Below are 18,000 nucleotides of genomic sequence, written 5' to 3'. Positions count from 1 at the left end.
ATGAACCAGGGTGGAATTCTGAATGGCACTGTTCCATACTGCAACATTTTGTTACAGCTACTCCTCTTAAATAAGCCAGTACCTTAGGATCCCTCTGTATGGGAGGCAGCCCTTTGGCATGGGTTCAGTGCAGAACCTGAGGTTGATCACAGAACCACGATGGAAGACCTACAAATGCCCAGAGAGGTGTTTTCTCTAGTAATGTCTAGAACTAGGTCCTCCAGTCCAGAGCAACATTATGGTCAACTTCCATCAGATTTGCACTGGAGGACCTAGAGATTCCTAGAGAACATGTAACAGAAATCCGCAAATAATCAAATCTGCATAAGTCAAAGCCACAAATGTGGAGGGCTGACTGTATTTATTTATTTATTTGTTGTTGTTACTGTGTGCCTTCAAACCATTTCTGATTTATGGCAACCCTAAGGCAACCCTATAATGGGGTTTTCCTGACATGATTTGTTCAGAGGTTTGCCACTGCCTTCCTCTGAGGCTGAGAGCATGCGACTTGGCTAAGGTCACCCAGTTGGTTTCATGGTCGAGCTGGGAATTGAACCCTGGTCTCCAGAGTCGTAGTCCAGCACTCAAACCACTACACCACACTTGCTCTCTATTTATATTTATATTCCACCCTATATCATGATATTTCAGGGGTAAAGCAATAAGATATAAGCTCTTCAAAATAATTATAAACGTGAAACAATAAAAATAATCAAAATGGACTAGAAGTCAGTGTGATGACTTGGTTTGAACATTGGATTATGACTATGAAGAGCCGGGCTTGAATCCCTGATCAGCCATGGAAAGCCACTTGGTGTCCCTGGTCAAATCACACTCTCTCAGCCTCAGAGGATGGCAATGGCAACCCCCTCTGAAAAAACATGCCAATAAAACTTTACTTTAGGGTCACCATAAGTTGGAAATGACTTGAAGGCACACAATAATAATAACAACAACAAAAACATTTTAAAGAAATAAGTGTAAAATGTGTCAACATGTTAAACCAATTTAAAAACCATGTTCCTGTACATTTTGGAATACATGAATCAAGACCCAAAAGGCTTTAGTGTTTCAAGTCTGGCACCAGACCTTTGGATAAGTTTGCTGGTGCTACTGGGAGATGGAAGTCTAAAACATCTGAGGACCAGAGTTTGGGAGTCTAAAGGGAGGACATTTGGGAATTCCTCCTGGAGAGAAAAAAGAAGGCTGGGATGGAGGAATAGGCCCTGTAAAAGGAAGAAGAGGACCACTTCTGGACACCCTGGATGTTGCTTCTTACTAGCAATGCTCCAAAAAGGAAGGGCATTTTGGAATTCCTCCTGGACAGAAGGAAGAAGGCTGAAATGGAGGACAGGTCCTGGAAAAGAAGGAAGGCCTCTGGCCACCCTGTATAAGTATAATCCATGCGGCTTAGCCATGCACAAAAGGCGGCTGCGATGGAGAAATAGGTTCTGGAAAAGGAAGAGGAGGACCACCTCTGGTCACCTTGTATAAGTATACATCCATGCTGCTTCTTAGCAATGCTCTAAAAAGGGAGGACATTTGGGGATTCCTTTTGGATAGAAAAGAAGGCTGGGATGGAGGAACAAGTCCTGGGAAGCGAAGAGGATGGTCATCGTGTATAAGTCCATGCTTCTTAGCCCTGCTCTGAAAAGGGAGGACATTTGGGTATCTCTTCTGGAGATGGAGGAATAAGTCCTGGAAAAGAAAAGGAAAAGGAGGACCACCTCTGAACACCCTGGATGTTGCTTCTTAGCAATGTCCCCAAAAGGAAGGGCATTTTGGAATGCCTCCTGGACAGAAAAAAGGCTGCAGGAGAGGAATAAGACCTGGAAAAGGAAGAGCAGGACCACCTCTGGACACCTTGAATATGTATATCCATGCTGCTTCTTAGCCATGCTCCAAAAAGGGAGGGCACTTGGGGGGCATTCCTCCTGGAGAGAAGAAAGAAGGCTGCAGTGTGGAGGCAATATGCAGCAACAGGTCCCGGGACAAGGAAGGGGAGGGATGCTCCTGGAGACCTTGCACCTGTGCAACAGCAACAGCAACAGAAGCAACCCAAGGAAGCCCTTCTTCTTCTTCTTCTTCTAGTCCTTGGCCTTGCTGCCCGGGCTCCAAGCCTGTTCCTCGGGGCTTGATTGGCTGTGTGGGGCGCGTGCCTCTCTGCCTCGCTCTGTGCGCTTTCATGAGCGCGCGCTCCCAGTCCCACTCACTCTCTCTCTCCCTGTCCTTCTGCGCGCGCCAGAGAGAGCAAGGCGCCCAGCAGCAGCTCTTTCTTTCCTTTCGGTGGAAGAAGTACAAGTCAAATACTGTACTCATCTTGAAATTCTGTTGGCCCTAGTGCTGGGGCTCCTTCCCTCCTCTGCTGCAAAGCGGGTGAGTGTTGCCTGGAGGGGGATCCGAGGGCACCACAGCAGGGGAAAGAAGAAAAAGGGAAAGCAGCACAAGACGTGTCCCTTCTTTTGGGTTCCCATTTCTCTTGCAAGACCAGCAGGCTGTTGCATCAGCCTGGGAGGCATCAGGCATGCAAGGGGCATGCTTGAGAACTTAGGGTGTGTGTATTAGTCTGTAGTGTGTGTGAGACACACACACACACACACACACACACACACACTAGAGGGGGGGGAGAGGAAAAGAAACAGGAGACCCTCCTCGTTTATGTCTTCTTTTTTCCCTCCTTTTTCCCCCCAGTTGTTCTGCCCCTAAGTCAAGAGAAGTTGGAGATGGATGATAAAGGAAGTATGTAGTGCTTGGGGGTCTCAGCTCGGCCATGAGTGGCCCTAGGCAAGGCACACTCTCTCAGCCTCAGGGGAGAACAGTGGCAAAGCCCCTCTGAAGGAACCTGCCAGGAAAAACCCAGGATAGGTTCTCCTATGGTGGCCATGAGTTGGAAACAGCTTGAAGGCACACAACAACAGCAACAACAGCAAACCCATAAGTTGCACCCACTTATGGGGTCTTGCTCTAGTCACACTCTCTCAGCCTCAGAGAATAACAGTGGCAAACTCCCTTTGAGAGAACTTGCCAAGAAAAACTCAGGATAGGGTCACCATAAAAAGTCTTGAAGGCACACAAAAACAACAACAACAAACACATAACCTGAACCCCCATGGGGACCTTGGGCTATTCACATTCTCTCAGCTTCAGGGGAAGGCCACGGCAAACCCCCTCTGAATAAATCTTCATGCAGGCCTGGTTTTATTGGGCAGAGGGGGGTTGGTTTCGATTGTTAACCTTGTGTGTTTTAAATTTTGTATGTTGTATTTTTTTAAAAAAGTTTTACTGATGTAAGTGGACTTTTAATTTTTTAAAGTGTTTTAATCTGTTTATGCACACATGCACACACACACACATATACACACACATATACACACACACATATATACAGACACACAGACACACACACACATATAGATATATGTACACACATATATATACACATACATAGATATACACACACATATATACACAGAGAGAGAGACACACACACATGGATATACACACACACACACATAGATATACACACAGAGAAAGACACACAAACACACACACACACACACGCATACGTGTTGTGAGCCGCCTTGGGTCCCAACTTAGGAGAAAGGCGGGATAAAAATAAAATAAATACATTCTTGCCAAGGAAAGCCTATGCCAAATGCCCCTTCGGGTGGCCATGAGTGGGAAAGGACTCGAAGGCACCCAGCAAGAGCCATGTGGAGGAGCAGTGGCAGAGTTTTGTTTTGGGAGAAGAAGAAGAGAGTGAGGGCCTGAGAGAAGAGGAGGAGGCTTGCTTTTGCCAGGCCTTGGCTTCCTAGAGTGAAAGGGACCCCTCCTTGGCTTTGCTTGGGTTCTAAGCAGAGGAGAAACAGGGCAGTGGTGGTCAGAGGGAGACTGAAGCAAAGTGGAAGTGAATGAAACCTGGCTCTGTCTGCATGTTGCCCTCACCATGTAAAAAAAGGGCCAGTCTAGCTTGGATGGTGGCTAGTTTTGGGGCCTTGGAGGGCAACAAATGTAAATGGTCTGAGTTTGGACTAGGGCAGTGGCAGTTGTTCAAGTCCTTTTCAACTTCTGGTGACCCTATTGTGGGGTTTTCTTGTCTCAAGTTTCTTCAGAGGGGGTTTGCCACCATGGCTCTCCCCTGAGGCTGAGAGAGTGTGCCCTTGCCCATAGTCACCTCAGTGGGCTCCCAGGGGCTGATCCAGGATTTGAACCCTGCTCTCCAGAGTTGGAGTCCAACTCTCAAAAAGCACTACGCCACGCTGGCTCTGAGGAAACCCAGATTAATCGTTCAGCCCGGCCATAGAGACCCACTGGGGGGCTGGGGGAAAGTCACACTCTCTCAGCCTCAGAAGAGGGCAAAGGCAAACTTCCTCTGAACAAATTTTGCCAAGAAAACCCCCATGATAGGGTCGCCTTAGGGTCTCCATAAGTTGGAAACAAATTGAAGGAGCACAACAACAGGCTGCCTTTCTTACCATGTGGGCTGCCCACAAGAATGGAGAAAATGGGTGCCCCAAAACACCAACCTTGTAAAGAAGGCCGAGCAGGAGTTCACAATGACAACCACCTCTTTTGGGCTTTATTGTGTGTGTTGTGTGGCTTCAAATCCTTTCCGACTTATAGCGACCTTAAGGTGAACCTATCATTGGGTTTTCTTGGCAAGTTTCTTCAGACAGGGTTTGTTATGGCCTTCCCCTAAGGCTGAGAGAGTGTGACTTACCCAAGTTCACCCAATGGGTTTCCACTGCTGAGCAGGGATTTGAACCCTGGTCTCCAGAGTCACAGTCCTGCACTCAAACCACTACACCACACTGGCTGCCTTAGTAATAGTACAGTAGTAGTGTTTTCCAAAATAGGAGACCTAGTGCTTACTTGTTTTGGGTTTAAGACAGAACTTGGGTTCAAATGTACTCAATATGGGTGGTGTTCAAGTGCACGAGAGAGCGAGTTGGCAGGTAGCACTGGGCATTGGGGGGGCATACATAGCCTGTTATTTAACGTAGGATGCATCACACTATAATATAATGCATTTTGACACCACTTTAAGTGCTCTAACTCCAGCCTATGGAATCCCAGGATTTGTAGTTTGAAAAGGTTTTTAGCCTTCTCTGCCAAAGCTGGCTGGTGCCTCTCCAGACTACAAATCCCAGGATGCTGTAGGAGGGAGCCACAGCAGTTAAAGCGGTGTCAAATTGCATTACTTAGAGGACCTATAGCCAAAATGCAGCAAGAAAGAAATCGTAGAATGTACAAGGAGTGCATTGTTTGCTGGATCATGTAATTGCAGAGCAGAATAGAAGTGTGTCTAAAGAGCATTAAAAGTAACTCGTTCTCATGGAAGTGAATTTGGTTACTGTTCTTGTTGTGTGCCTTCCAGAGCTTATGCTGACCCTAAAGCAACCTTATCATGTTTTGTTTTTTGGGGGCAAGATTTGTTCAGAGAGGTTTTGCCATGGCCTTCCTCTGAGGCTGAGAGAGTGTGACTTGCCCCGAGTCAACATGCCTGAGTGGAGATTCAAACCTTGATCTCCCAGAAGCCCATTCTGGTATTCAAATCACTACACTATGCAACCCATTTAGGGTTGTTTGCGGGTGTCTTTTTTCCTTTCTCAACTTGGAAAAAGTAATTCCTTGATAGAGGGTATTAACCTTTATTAGTGGGTGAGAGTTGCTTCCACCTGTTAAGTAGGTTCCTTGCATACAAGGCTATTCAGAATTCATTAATATCCAGAGAGATAGCTGTATGAAAGCATGAAAAAACAAAGTAGCGCCTTTGCTATGAAGTGGGAAGAAGTAATGTCTAGTGTAGGCTTTAGTGTATGCAGCCCATTTTATCAGTTGCCACAGATCAGAACTCATTAATTAACCTTGAACAACCTTCAGATACCTTATCATACAATCAGGGTATTTAGAGTGCTGTGGAAAAAAGGGACATTTTAAGTCAGTGCAGGGTTATTGCAAAGTAAAATGTCCTCCGCAGATGTCAGGATAGTAAAAGGCAGCAGGTCTCAGTTGTTTCCGCAGCTATATCATCTACTTTCTGCCAGAGACTCCAGATATTTTGGGCAGTTTCTGAATGTTGATTCTAATCTGGGTTATTGACTGTGAGTGTAGAGTGTGTATTTCCTTTTGATTTCAATCTTCTGTGTAGTTTACTATCCACACACTCAATACACCTCCCTTTTGGTCTCATTTTGTCAGAGTTGTAAATTAGAGGGGGTGGAAGGAGGGGAGGGTTCTCTCTTTCCACCTCAATTCTTTTAACTGTCTTCTTCTAATTTGTTTCTAGGGATGTGTGTTTGAACTGAGGTAGTGCTTTATGTAAACTGGATTGGTAGTTGTACCTGTGGATTAAGCAACAGCAGAAGGATTTGGGATTCATGCCCCATGCCTGCTGACAACTTTCATTAAATGCTCCCATCAGACTTCAGCAGGTTTATTTGACACCTCAGGCAGCAAAATTTATGGGGCAAACCTGAGTCTCCCTTCTAGGATGACTGGGTAGAGGCAGGGTCCTTTCCAAATTCAGATCTGCTACCATTGGATATGTTACCCCTTAGGATGGTTTGTGTTTCCTGTACCCTTTGCTTGTTGCTTTAGGGATCTGTCCTTCTCTACTCTGGGAAATTTTTTTAATGTCTTTCCATGCCACTAAAAGCCATGAAATAGATAATTATGCTAAACTGGGGTGTGAAATGGAGTGGATCAGTTCTTCCTTTCACTCCCTGCACATGCACACAAATATGCCATTTCTCCCACCGAAACACTTTTTGCAGAGCTGAATCTGTTTATCACTATGCTCCCCACACTCCAAATGTCAGCACCTATGTCTTGCTTGCATTTTTCATCCAACCCTTTGCTCCATTTCCTTCTGACCCTGATTGGGTCTTCAGACAGGGAGCTTATTTATTTTCGAATGCAGATACTTTCATTCTGTTTCCTAATTCCCAGCTGAGGGGTGTCAGAGTTTCAGGACTTGCTTGGAAGAGTTCCTGTTTCACACACATGAAACATGTATTTCTCTACCTGTGATGACTTGTAGGGAGGGATCCCAAGCTTAGTAACAGAATATGTGCTTTGTGTGGATTAGGTCCCAGTTGCAATCCCCTTCATGACCAGATAGGACTGGAAAAGAATCCTGCCTGAAGATGTTGAAAGCCACTGCTGGTCATTTTCAATAATATGAAGTTCTGATTCAGTGTCAACCTAGATGGTAAGGAGAACGTGTATTTTCTATTGTTTTCCATCCCACAAGGATGTTTCCTCAGAGAGAAGTGCCATAGCAATCAGATTTACAAATTAATCCCATATTGTATTTACAGTGGGCCCTTGGTATTCACTGGAGTTTGGTTCCAGGACCCCCATGGAGATCAAATCCGTGGATGCTCAGTTCCCGTTAAATACAATGGCATACTAAAATGGTGTCCCTTATATAAAATAGTTTTAAACTATTTTCAAGCTGTAGATGTTTGAACCCGTGGATAATAAATCTATCGATATGGAGGGTTGACTGTATCTTCCAGTGACCAAACTCAGAACAAACCATGCTAAATCAAAGATAGAAAGGTGAGGAGGATCACGTTGTGACAAACAGACTTTTTTCATCACTTAAGGGAGCACATCCAGGGGTGTCACAAGGGGGTTGCAGACTGGGGGGAGGGTATACACCCAGTACACCCAGTGGGACTAGTGGGACTGCTGGGTGAGTGACAAAGAGTGTCACCTCCCTTTCTTGCTCAGCCTGCCAGCCACATGAGACCCAGAACTGGTTGTCTGGAGGCCGCAGGACCACTGCCCTTCCGTGATCTGACTGGGTGGTGGCCAGCCGCTGGGGCACAGTCAAGCAAGGCAGAGGAAGAGTAGGGGGGTTTAGTCTGCAGCCATCATCCACACAGCCCTTTCCAGGCACGGGTACCAGGTGACATCCTAGTGACACCACTGAACACATCTATTTTTTAAAATAACGTTAAACATACCAATTTGACCTGCAGTCAATACCAGCATACTGTGTTCCCACAAATGTGTGAGCTAAAGTGTCAGACTTGATTGTATGCTTAACACATTTCAGAAGAGATGCTCTCCCAAATGGTGAAAGATGTATGTGATTGTGTTCATCTCTGTTTCTTGCTTATATCACATCATTGTTCAGTCTTGCAGATTCCCAAACAAAGATGTGCAAACCAGTATTTGAGAACTAGTGTTGGACTGTGGGTCTGTAAATCATGCCATATGAGGAGAGATTTAGGGAGCTGGGAATGTTTAGCCTGGAAAGAGAAGGTTAAGAGGTGACATGATAACCATGTTTAAATATTTGAAGCGATGTCATATTGAGGAGGGAGTAAGCTTGTTTTCTGCTGCTCCAGAGAATAGGACCCAGAGCAATGGATTCAAACTACAGGAAGAGTGATTCCAGCTCAACATTAGGAAGAACTTCCTGAGAGTAAGCACTATTCGATAATGGAATATACTGCTTTGCAGTGTGGTGGAGTCCTTTGGACATCTTTAAACAGGCTGGATGGCCATCTGTCAGGGATGCTTTGAGTGAGAGTTCCTGCATGGCAGGGGTTTGGACTGGTTGGCCCTTGGGTCTCTTCCAACTCTATAATTCTATGACTCAGGAAATCCAAGTTCTAGGTGACTTTGGACCTGTCATATTCTTTAACCTTCATGTATTTCATTGAGGTGTCAATAATAATAATAATAATAATAATAATAATAATAATACCTTAAGGTCACTGGAGGTAAGGCAGAATATACAAGTAACTAATAAATATTATAAGCAATACTGACAGCTGAATGTGAAGGCTGGTTCCGTTTAGAAGCAATGTGTATGAGATAATAAAGATGTTGCAGCTATGATGTTAGATCTTTGGTCCAAGGCAATACTGGGTGCTGCTGTCATCAAATGATGAACCCATGCATGTATAAAAGGGCTCTGATGTGCTGTGAAGGCTTAGAAGCATTCTTTCCTTATTGCCACTGCATGTTGCTCAGTCTTTACATTTGTAAACCCTGTTGATCCGCATCTGGATCAGAGTCAGCAATCCTCCTCCCCATGGACCCCATTCCAGTCTCCCTCAGCCAAGCCAGGGTCATCTTGGAAGCCATGTGGTGGTGGTAGTGGGGGATATTTCTGTCTGTCACTTCCCCGAATCTTAGGAGGTAGATGGATTTCAGCCATAAATCAGTGTCTCTTGTCACCTCCTGCCCTTTCCCATTTGTTGTCTTTCCCAAGGCTGGAAGGAACACACTGTGTTCTTGTTATTATGTGCTTTCAAAGTAACTGACTATAATGACCCTAGGGCAGTGGTGGAGAACCTTTTAGAGACCAAGTGCCCAAACTGCAACCCAAACCCCACTTATTTATCGCAAAGTGCCATGTACCTCTGGATTTCTAATGACAAACTCTAGTGAAGTCTGTGTTGGGACGATGGTGCGTGTGCCCACAGAGAGGGCTCTGAGTGCCACCTCTGGCACGCGTGCCATAGGTTCGCCATCACTGCCCTAGGGTTTCCTTCATCAGATTTATTCAGAGGAGGTTTGCTGTTACAGTGGGCTCTTGGTATCTGCTGGGGCTTGCTTCCAGGACCCTATTGGATACCAAAATTTGTGGATGCTCAAGTACCATTAAATACAGTGGTGTAGTAAAATGATGTTCCTTATATAAAATGGCAAAATCAAGGTTTTCTTTTCTGTGTGTGTGTGTGTGTATGGTTGAATCCGTGGATAAGGAACCTGTGGATACGGAGGGCCAGCTGTGTTGCTTGCCTAATGGGTTTTCTATGACTGAGTGAGGATTTGAACCTAGGGTGTTAGTCCAGCACTCAGAGTACAGCACATTGGCTCCCAACAAATAGAGACCACCATGGTTTTAGTATGGAAACAAGAACATTTCTCCTGGGAAAGAAAGATGGGGAGAAGCAGTTAATACTGGATGTATGTGTGCCAGTAAAAACAGAACCTATCCACACCACTGGTATTGAGGTCCTCCATTTCCTTGCCATTTTATAGAAAAAAAGAGTGATTGTGCCCAGTACACATCCTCTCCTGGTTCAGTTCACTCCCCTTGGTCTCCCCCAATGTCTCCAAGTAAAGGTCAGGGACAGCTCATATGCACAATATGTATTGGCCCACAATTATGTGCATCTCTGTGTTGGGAGGAACGGAAGCATGGCATGGGCTTTATATGGGATACAGCTGGAAGCAATTTCAACACTTCCAGAGCTGGCTGATTCACGACAAGAATAACTCCAGCTGTCTTTGTGCTGTTGGTGCCTGGCTCACGCTAGTGTTTTCTCTGTGAGGACGTGGAGAAAGTAAGTAGGCCCTGCATGTGGGGAACGGCCTTTGGACAGTAGGCCTTGGGGGAAGATGCTGGTCTTGGATCCTAGGGAGCTGCTGTTAGTGTTTGACAACACTGACAAATCTCTTCCCTCTCTTGTGTATTCTGTGCTGTGTTTATGTGTTTGGACAAATATGCATTAAAATTGCTACAACAAAATTGGCCACCTTATAAAATAGGTAACATATTTGGAGGCCCAGTTTACTTTTTTTTTTTTAACGTAGAGGAGCTGTGGGTAATCTGATAAATGTCCAGGGAAGAAGTTAGCTTTGACAGAGGCAGCTGTAGAATTTTGTAAATAGCCCTTTCTAAGTTTAATTGTATCATCACTATACAAACCACAAATAGTGGCAGTAGCAGAGTTCTTGGCTGTTGCTTCCTGGAGGAAGCCATTGCCCTGTGCCCCCTCCACAAAAATAATACAGGGATTTACAGGTGATATTCTCGCTCTCTCTTTGCCTCACCTTTTCTCTCTCTTTGGCCCATTACAAACGGGCATAAAAGTATGGACTGGGTCCGTATTAGGGTTAGAAAGGGGTGTCACTTCTTGACGCCCCTAACCCTAGTACGGACCCAGTCCGTACAAAATGGCAGCGCCTGTTCCACACGGGGCCGCCATTACGACGTCACGACCACGCTGCCTCTAAATGGGGCGGCACGGTTGTGACGTAGTGGGGCTGTGCGAGGGCGCCTAGGGCGCCCTTTCTGCAGCCCCGGAAGGAGCTCTGTTTCAGAGCTCCTTCCAGCTTTGCATTGCTGGGCGCAGCCTTTACATGGCTGCGCCAGCGACACAGAGAAAAAAGGGGCCAAGTGGCCCCTTTCTCCTCCTCCCTGCCGCCATCGGGTGTCCTCAGAGCTTGAAGCCCCGAGGACACCCCTTTCCAGGCTGCGGGGAAGTGGCCTTTTGCAGCTTCCCCGTGGCCTGGAAAGCAGTGGATCTGGGCCTCGGAGGCTGCCGTTGTGGCAGCTGAGGCCCCGATCCGATGGGGAAAGGGCCGATTACAGGCCGCCCCAAACGGGCGGTCTGTAACGGCCTCTGTGTAGGTGTGTGTATGTGTGTGCATGCACACAGGCACATAGCATTTGAGTTAATACCTGTCTGTCTATACATACATATACATACAGTGTATATACAGTGGAGACTGGTAGCAGTGGGGATCTATTTTATGGATAGGATTCAGATAAGCCTGAGTAGCAGAAGCCCGTTAACTTTGGTAAGACACTTGGCTGGTTTGCTGTTGCTACAAATGACAGCTAAGAAGACTTTCCCTCTTTATCTTGCAAGGGCATAATCTATTCTGCTTTTGCTGCTCTTCAGGAAGGTACTGAGGTCTTACTCCTAGCCACATGGAAACTTGTTCGGCCACACAACCTTTCAAATCAATTTAGGACATTTTGGAACTGTCTTGTCAACACAGAGACTTATTGAACTTCTATCACACAGTTGTCAGATAATTCAAGAAAAACTTTCTTCTACAGTGTACATCAGCTTGGAGGAGTGGGAACTGGGAAGGGGCAAGACTAGCCCAGGATGGTTTGCTGCCTGAGACAGAGCAGCACATGAATGTGCCTTACCGTTTCCCACTACCTATCAAGGTGCATATCTTCATAGACCTGAATCCTATGATTAGTCCCAACTAATGTAGACCTGGTATGGAAAGAATATTAAAAAGATTGAAAAATGGTTGAAAAAAAAATCTATTTCCCAAGTGTTGAGAAACACTGACAACAAGACTCATGGACTTTAGATGAGAATTGATACTTCAGGACATATTCTGTACAAAATTTGCACATGGTTGTTTTGCACAGAAAGCAAAACAACTGCACAGTTTTCAAAGACTTTCTCATATGGGAAGAAAATGGCTAAATTGCTTGTTGCTCAGTTCAAGAAGAAAATTGGCAAAGAATTACATTCCTGTTGTATTGATTTCAAACCATGGAAAATCACCATGTGGGCAAATGGTATTGATTCAGTGGGTCTACTCTAGTTAGAATTAGGCTTTAGGGCAAAATATTCTGCAAGTAAAAATTCCCCATCATTGGCTGTGAAAATGCTACCACAACATGGTAAATAATAGCTGTGTTAGTCTGAATGTCAGTATCCAAAGGAGTATTGTAGTACCTTTGGGGCTGAGTGAAAGAAGTTGTAACATAAACTTTTATACCAGTTTATCACACTGGGGCTTATTTTGGCATTAAAAAGAGATTAAAGTGCATTAGCATCCCACAAATAAAGCGAAAATGGTTAGTAACTGTGCAAATGATTATCACACACAATTGCACAAACAAAGTGATATTGGAAATGCATTGTCGCTGAAATCCCAAAAGTCAAAAGATGCATGTTAATGCTTCTTACTCAGGCGAGAGGCTGAGCCCACCCTAACACAATTTGTTATTGTTGTTGTTGTATGCCTTCAAGTTGGTTCCAATTTATGGTGACCCTAAGGCAAACCTATCATGGGATTTTCTTGGCCTATATAGGAAAACCTTCATCTGTGGATTTCTGCACCGAGTATCTGCATATCTTCCGCTGTTCCAATTTGGCAGGAACAATCTGATTAATTGTCTGTCCTCCCATTTTTTCAGCTACTTTTAAAATGTTCCACTTTTTCTTTACTCCCACATTCCCCCTTTGTCCTCAGCTTACTTCCATTGGTACAAACCTAGCTCAAACTGTAAGGCAGTTTATGCTAAATTAATTCAGAATTTGGGAGAGGCATCTTGCCCTTCCCAGATGTTGTCATTTGCTTTCAAGTTGTTTTTGATGTATAACAACCCTAAGACAAACCTATCACAGGGTTTTCTTGGCAAGATTTGTTTGCCATTGCCATCTTCTGAGGCTGAAAGTGTGTACCTCTGAGTCAAAGCACTGATAAGATTTCATTCCATGATGGGGAATCTTTGTGGGCAAATTTTATGTAGAGGTGCTAGAAATATTTGGGATTTTCTTCTCCTGTGGCTGTTTTCTTGGTTAGATGTATGTTTTTGTAACAGGGAATGAAAAATATACATGAAATAGTGGCCATTCTCTCTAACAATGGGTTGGAAAGCTGTTGTTTACTAAGCTGGATGGTAACTTCCTTTACTATCCCTAAAAGGGCACCCATTGTGAAGTTTTTAGTTGAACACAAATTACGTGAAATTATTTAATAAATGCAATCAAAATGGAATTTCAGCTGTTGCCGCCCTGTTTTAAAAGTACTAAGGCATGCTTTGTTGTGGGAGGGAAATAGGGTTCAGTGCAGATGGTGGCTACCATGTTAGAGAGATAGTGAATTCACTCTCAAGTTCTAGTTCAAATTCTAAAGCAGCTTTAAAGCCTGAACTTGACAGGATTTATCCACAGTGCTTAGACTTATTTTGTACAAAGGGTTTGGGAAAAAAAGTTGTATGACAGTCTTAGTTTCACTTTAAATAATTCAAGTTTCTAGTCCTCATGTTTATATAGATTTTTTTTTTAAATAGAAAAAATAGCTTTTTCAGAATCTGAAAGAATATAACTTTGCTGTAAAGAAGCTTATTTTTCATAGCATGCAAAATCTGAGAAGAAACATTCCATCATGTGAGTGAAAAGGGAATATTATTCTTTTAGGACGATGCCTACTGTCTTCTGTTTTTCTAAGCAGTTTCATTAAGAATAAATGTGTGAATATGCCTTCAAGTTGCTTGTCTATTTATGACAATCCCATTAATTTCATAGGATTTTCTTAACAAAGGAATACTCAGGTGAATCTGCCAGTTCCTTCCTCTGAAATATAGCCCACAGTACCTACTATTGGTTGGCAATCTCCCATCCAAGTACTAACCAGGAATGACCCTGCTTAGCTTCCAAGATCAGATGGGATCTGGTCTGTTTAGGGCATTTAGGCCCTTAAGAATAAATACTGCTACTTAAAAAATGGATTGCCTCATTAGTTGGAGGCATGTTTTTTAGATTTTCTCAGTGGCTACTCCTAGGCTTTGGACCTCCCTTTCCAGAGAGTAATCCTCCTTACTATCCTTCTGCAAGCGGGTAAAAACCATTTTTATTCTGGCAGACCTTTGTGAAAGATTTTGCAATTTAGGTAAGGAGTAAGCATTAATAGAGAACAGGGAGAGCTCAAGCTTAGGTCTCTCTCATGCCATACAGTTCTACTGCTATAAGTCCACTTTAATTGTGATAGCCTCTTCCTGTGAAATTCTGAGATGTGCAGTTTAGGAAGGAGAATTTTCTGAAGTCACCAGATGCTATCTGATCTTGGAAGCTAAGCAGGGCCAGGCCTGGTGAGTACTTGGATGGGAGACCCTGAAAGAAGACCAGGTGTTGTAGCCTATATTTTAAAGGAAGGAACTGGCAAAACTGCCTCAGAGTATTCCTTGCTAAGAAAACCCTATGAAATTCACGGAGCCAGGCAACTTAAAGGCACATACACACACATTTAGAATTTTCAGCCAGAGAGTTCTAGCACCTCATCAAACTCGAGATCCCAGTATTCCATAGGATGCAGCCATGGCAGTTAAAGAGGAATCATAGCAGCAGAACTGCGTAGTATGAAAGGGACCTTAGCTTTTAGGCTGCCTGTTGTATATGCGCCTACTCAAAGGAAATACTATTGTATTCACTGGGATGGCAAATGCGTATTCAGTTGCAGCCCCCTTGGCTCTTCTCTGGCTTCCTGTAGTAGCATAGTTTTGACTGTAGTATTCTGCTAGTATTTTCAGACCGGAGGAGACATAGTGGCTTTGTTTCCTAAAACTAGAAGAGTGCTGTTTTTCCTCCTCAGTCCCTGATCCCACCCTCGCCATGCTCAGAGGTGCAGGCGGCTCAGACTGAAGATGTGTGAAGTTTGTAGACCTGGTCCACGTGGCTGGATAAACACACAAAGCAAATATTCAGGCCGAGCAAGGTTGCAGTGTGACGTGGATTTCCATTCCGGCATAAGTCTCTCTTTCTTTGAGAGTTCCCGTCTGAGTGTGTGGCAACCTCCCACTGCATATGTAGTATGCCAGAAGTTGGAAAAGTTTTCTTTTTCTCTCCCTCTCTGCGTGTGACAATTCCCAGAATCCTCCCACCAGCACAGCTGCCAGATTTTTGTACCAGTGTAGAAACATAATTTTTCCAAGCTGTGGTGTATGTGTGTATATAAAAAGGGGGAAATGATTCATCTAACCTCACATCACACTACGTAGGTTTGCAGTCTCAGATTTTAGCTGGGTTTTCACCTTTTTCTCCTGGAAAAGGCTCCTGTGTCTTTTTAACATTGGTGATGGACAGTTTAGAAAGGTATTAAAGAAGAAAACTGCAGCTCTTATATTGCTGGAATTCACACAGCATTTAAAAGGCCTTTCCTTGCTGGAGGCTGACCTACAACCAGACTTCTCCCTAGGCTTAAAGAACTGTGCTGCTGTTTGCTTACTTTTGTGTTTAATTTTGGCTTCCAATTTTCTGAAGCCTTTCCAACCTTACTGTATTTGCTTTTGAGATAATAGTTACTGGAATGGCACCAAATATTCTAAAAGTGACTGCTACTGAGAGATATATGAGCTAATTTTGTTATCAATGGCTGCATCAAAGGTTGCTTCCATAGGTGGTCTTCTAGTACTACCCAATCATTGCTCTTCCAGGCTAGGTTACAAGTGGAAAAAACACAATAAAATCTGCAAAATGTGCAATGCCTTTATTGGTCAACCAAAATACAGAAAATACATCACGAAAGCTTTTGAAGCGTCGCTGGCTTCTTCATCAGGCAAAGGCATTAAAAATCATACAGGAGGAGAAGAGAAAAGTAAAAAAGGCGTTTACATTTGTGGAGAAGATGCCACAACTTCTTTGTTCTTCTGAATAAAAATAGGACTCAAATGGTGGAAGAACCACAGGGAAAATACAAGGATTTTCAGTGGATGCACTGAAAAAATGGAATGAATAAGTTTTGGTTATTGCAAATTATAAACCTACGTTAGGAACATCCCAGTTCTATGTCATTCTAGAGCAGTGTGTGTATACATATTGGAAGATTGTTCTTCTGCAGTAAGTGATATGAATGCATATGTCATTATTTGTTAACGTTGGTGTATTGTTTAGTCTCCACAGAGTTTAGCCTCAGAATAATTCTTGGAGGTGGAGGGTGGAAAGGAAAGGAGGCAGTTCTTTTTTCATGTTTTGTTTTATTTTATTACACATATCAAATAAAAATAACGGATAACCTTCCAAGCTTTTTACAGTATGCGAATAGTTATACGGTAAGTAAAAAAAAGTACTTCTCGTAGTTTGAACTTCATTAATTCAACTCTGATGATATCATTCCTTGAAAAAAATCAAATTTAATTTATATTGCTCATAATTAATTACTTTTCACAGAAACGTAAATATTATTACAAATCTATTTAAAGAAAATGTCATCCTGTATGTTGTTCTCTTTAAACATAATCTTTGTATTTGTACCCATTCAACTTCTGGTATCTTTCTTATAGTCAAATGTTATAATGAATTTAGTTTTTAATATGTGACACCTGTATGCAATATTATAAAATTATTTATTTTTATATTAATAAATTATTAAAATAGAAACTTTTCAAATCCATGCTTCAATCTTCCTTTCAGCTTTTTTTTAATATACATATAGTTAATCATACTCCTCTCTCTCTGTAGCAAGTGATAGCATATTATCTTCTTTCAATGGCTTAGTCTTACTAAGCAACAAAATCAAAAGATATCAAGTAATGTTTTTCTGCAAAAAGTCTGTAAATCTTTTTAAAATGTCAATAATGACCTCTCTTTGACCAAATCAGATAATTTGTCCATTTTTGCTGAATCTGACAATTTCAACAACCTTTCCTCCATAGTAGGTCGTGTTGAATTCATCCATCTTTGCACATACAGTAGTCTTGCTGCCACAAAAATCCTACAAAATTATTTTCAGTCTTTTAGCTATAAAACTACTGGTAAAATACTTATAGTCATTATTCAATAATGATAATGTTTGTTAATGTCAAGTCTTGATCCTCTTTAGGTATTACAATGCTATATTGCCCTCCTCCAAGTATCAGGGATATTACTATTCTGTAAAATAGTATTTGTTGTTTGTTGCAAAAGAAATAAAAAATCCTCCTCAAAAAATTTATAATAACAGCTGACAAACCATCCAGCCTAGGTGTCTTTCTTGTTTTAGTCTTTTTAATAATATCACAAACCTCCCTGACTGTTATAGGACCATTCATAATCTGTCTTTGAGGCTAAGCAGATGGGCCAGGATAGCTCAAGTTGAGCCTCTGCTATTCTGGCTCTGGTGCTCTCCTGGCTTGGTTTACACGCCCATCCCATGCAAACCCAAGAACCACTACTTTCATGCGCTTCCTATCTTGCTGAGCCATTTGTGATACTGAGGAGCCCCCTGTTGCTGCGCTTGATGCTGTGGTGAAAGAGGGTTTCTCAGTACCAGTGATGGCACGGCAATGTAAAGAACGTGGGATGGGAGAAACATATAAACAGCTGGAGTTGTCTGTGGAGCTTCTAGGAAATGCCATGGCAAACCATGGGTCAAATTCACCCAGGGTAAAGGCTGTTTACCCCCGAATCAGTGTTGTTTCTGGTCTGGCAGGATCAGGTCTATTCCTGGCCCTGGGGTTTGGGGATGTGTCGTCTGAACTTGACATCACAAGGCCGGGGAGAACACAGGTTT

The 18,000-nt window shown here is 43.2% G+C and overlaps 1 protein-coding gene across 3 annotated transcripts in view; it reads left to right on the top strand.

Annotated features, from left to right (window-relative positions):
- Nucleotides 1–1,590: 1,590 nt before the first annotated feature.
- The window catches only part of SLC38A5 (solute carrier family 38 member 5), a 60,929-nt gene continuing 44,519 nt past the window's right edge, over nt 1,591–18,000 (top strand). The window contains exons 1-2 of one of the 3 annotated variants that reach the window (XM_042453496.1): nt 1,591–2,376; nt 7,091–7,213. The gene's annotated coding sequence lies outside the window, so the exon portion shown is untranslated. Of the gene's footprint in view, nt 2,377–7,090; nt 7,214–10,170; nt 10,317–18,000 lie in introns of those variants that run through there. The other 2 variants (XM_042453495.1, XM_042453497.1) reach the window with 2 other exon arrangements.

Source organism: Sceloporus undulatus, chromosome 2, assembly GCF_019175285.1.
Source record: "Sceloporus undulatus isolate JIND9_A2432 ecotype Alabama chromosome 2, SceUnd_v1.1, whole genome shotgun sequence".
NCBI lineage: Eukaryota > Metazoa > Chordata > Lepidosauria > Squamata > Phrynosomatidae > Sceloporus > Sceloporus undulatus.
This window is presented reverse-complemented; position numbering and strand designations above follow the sequence as displayed.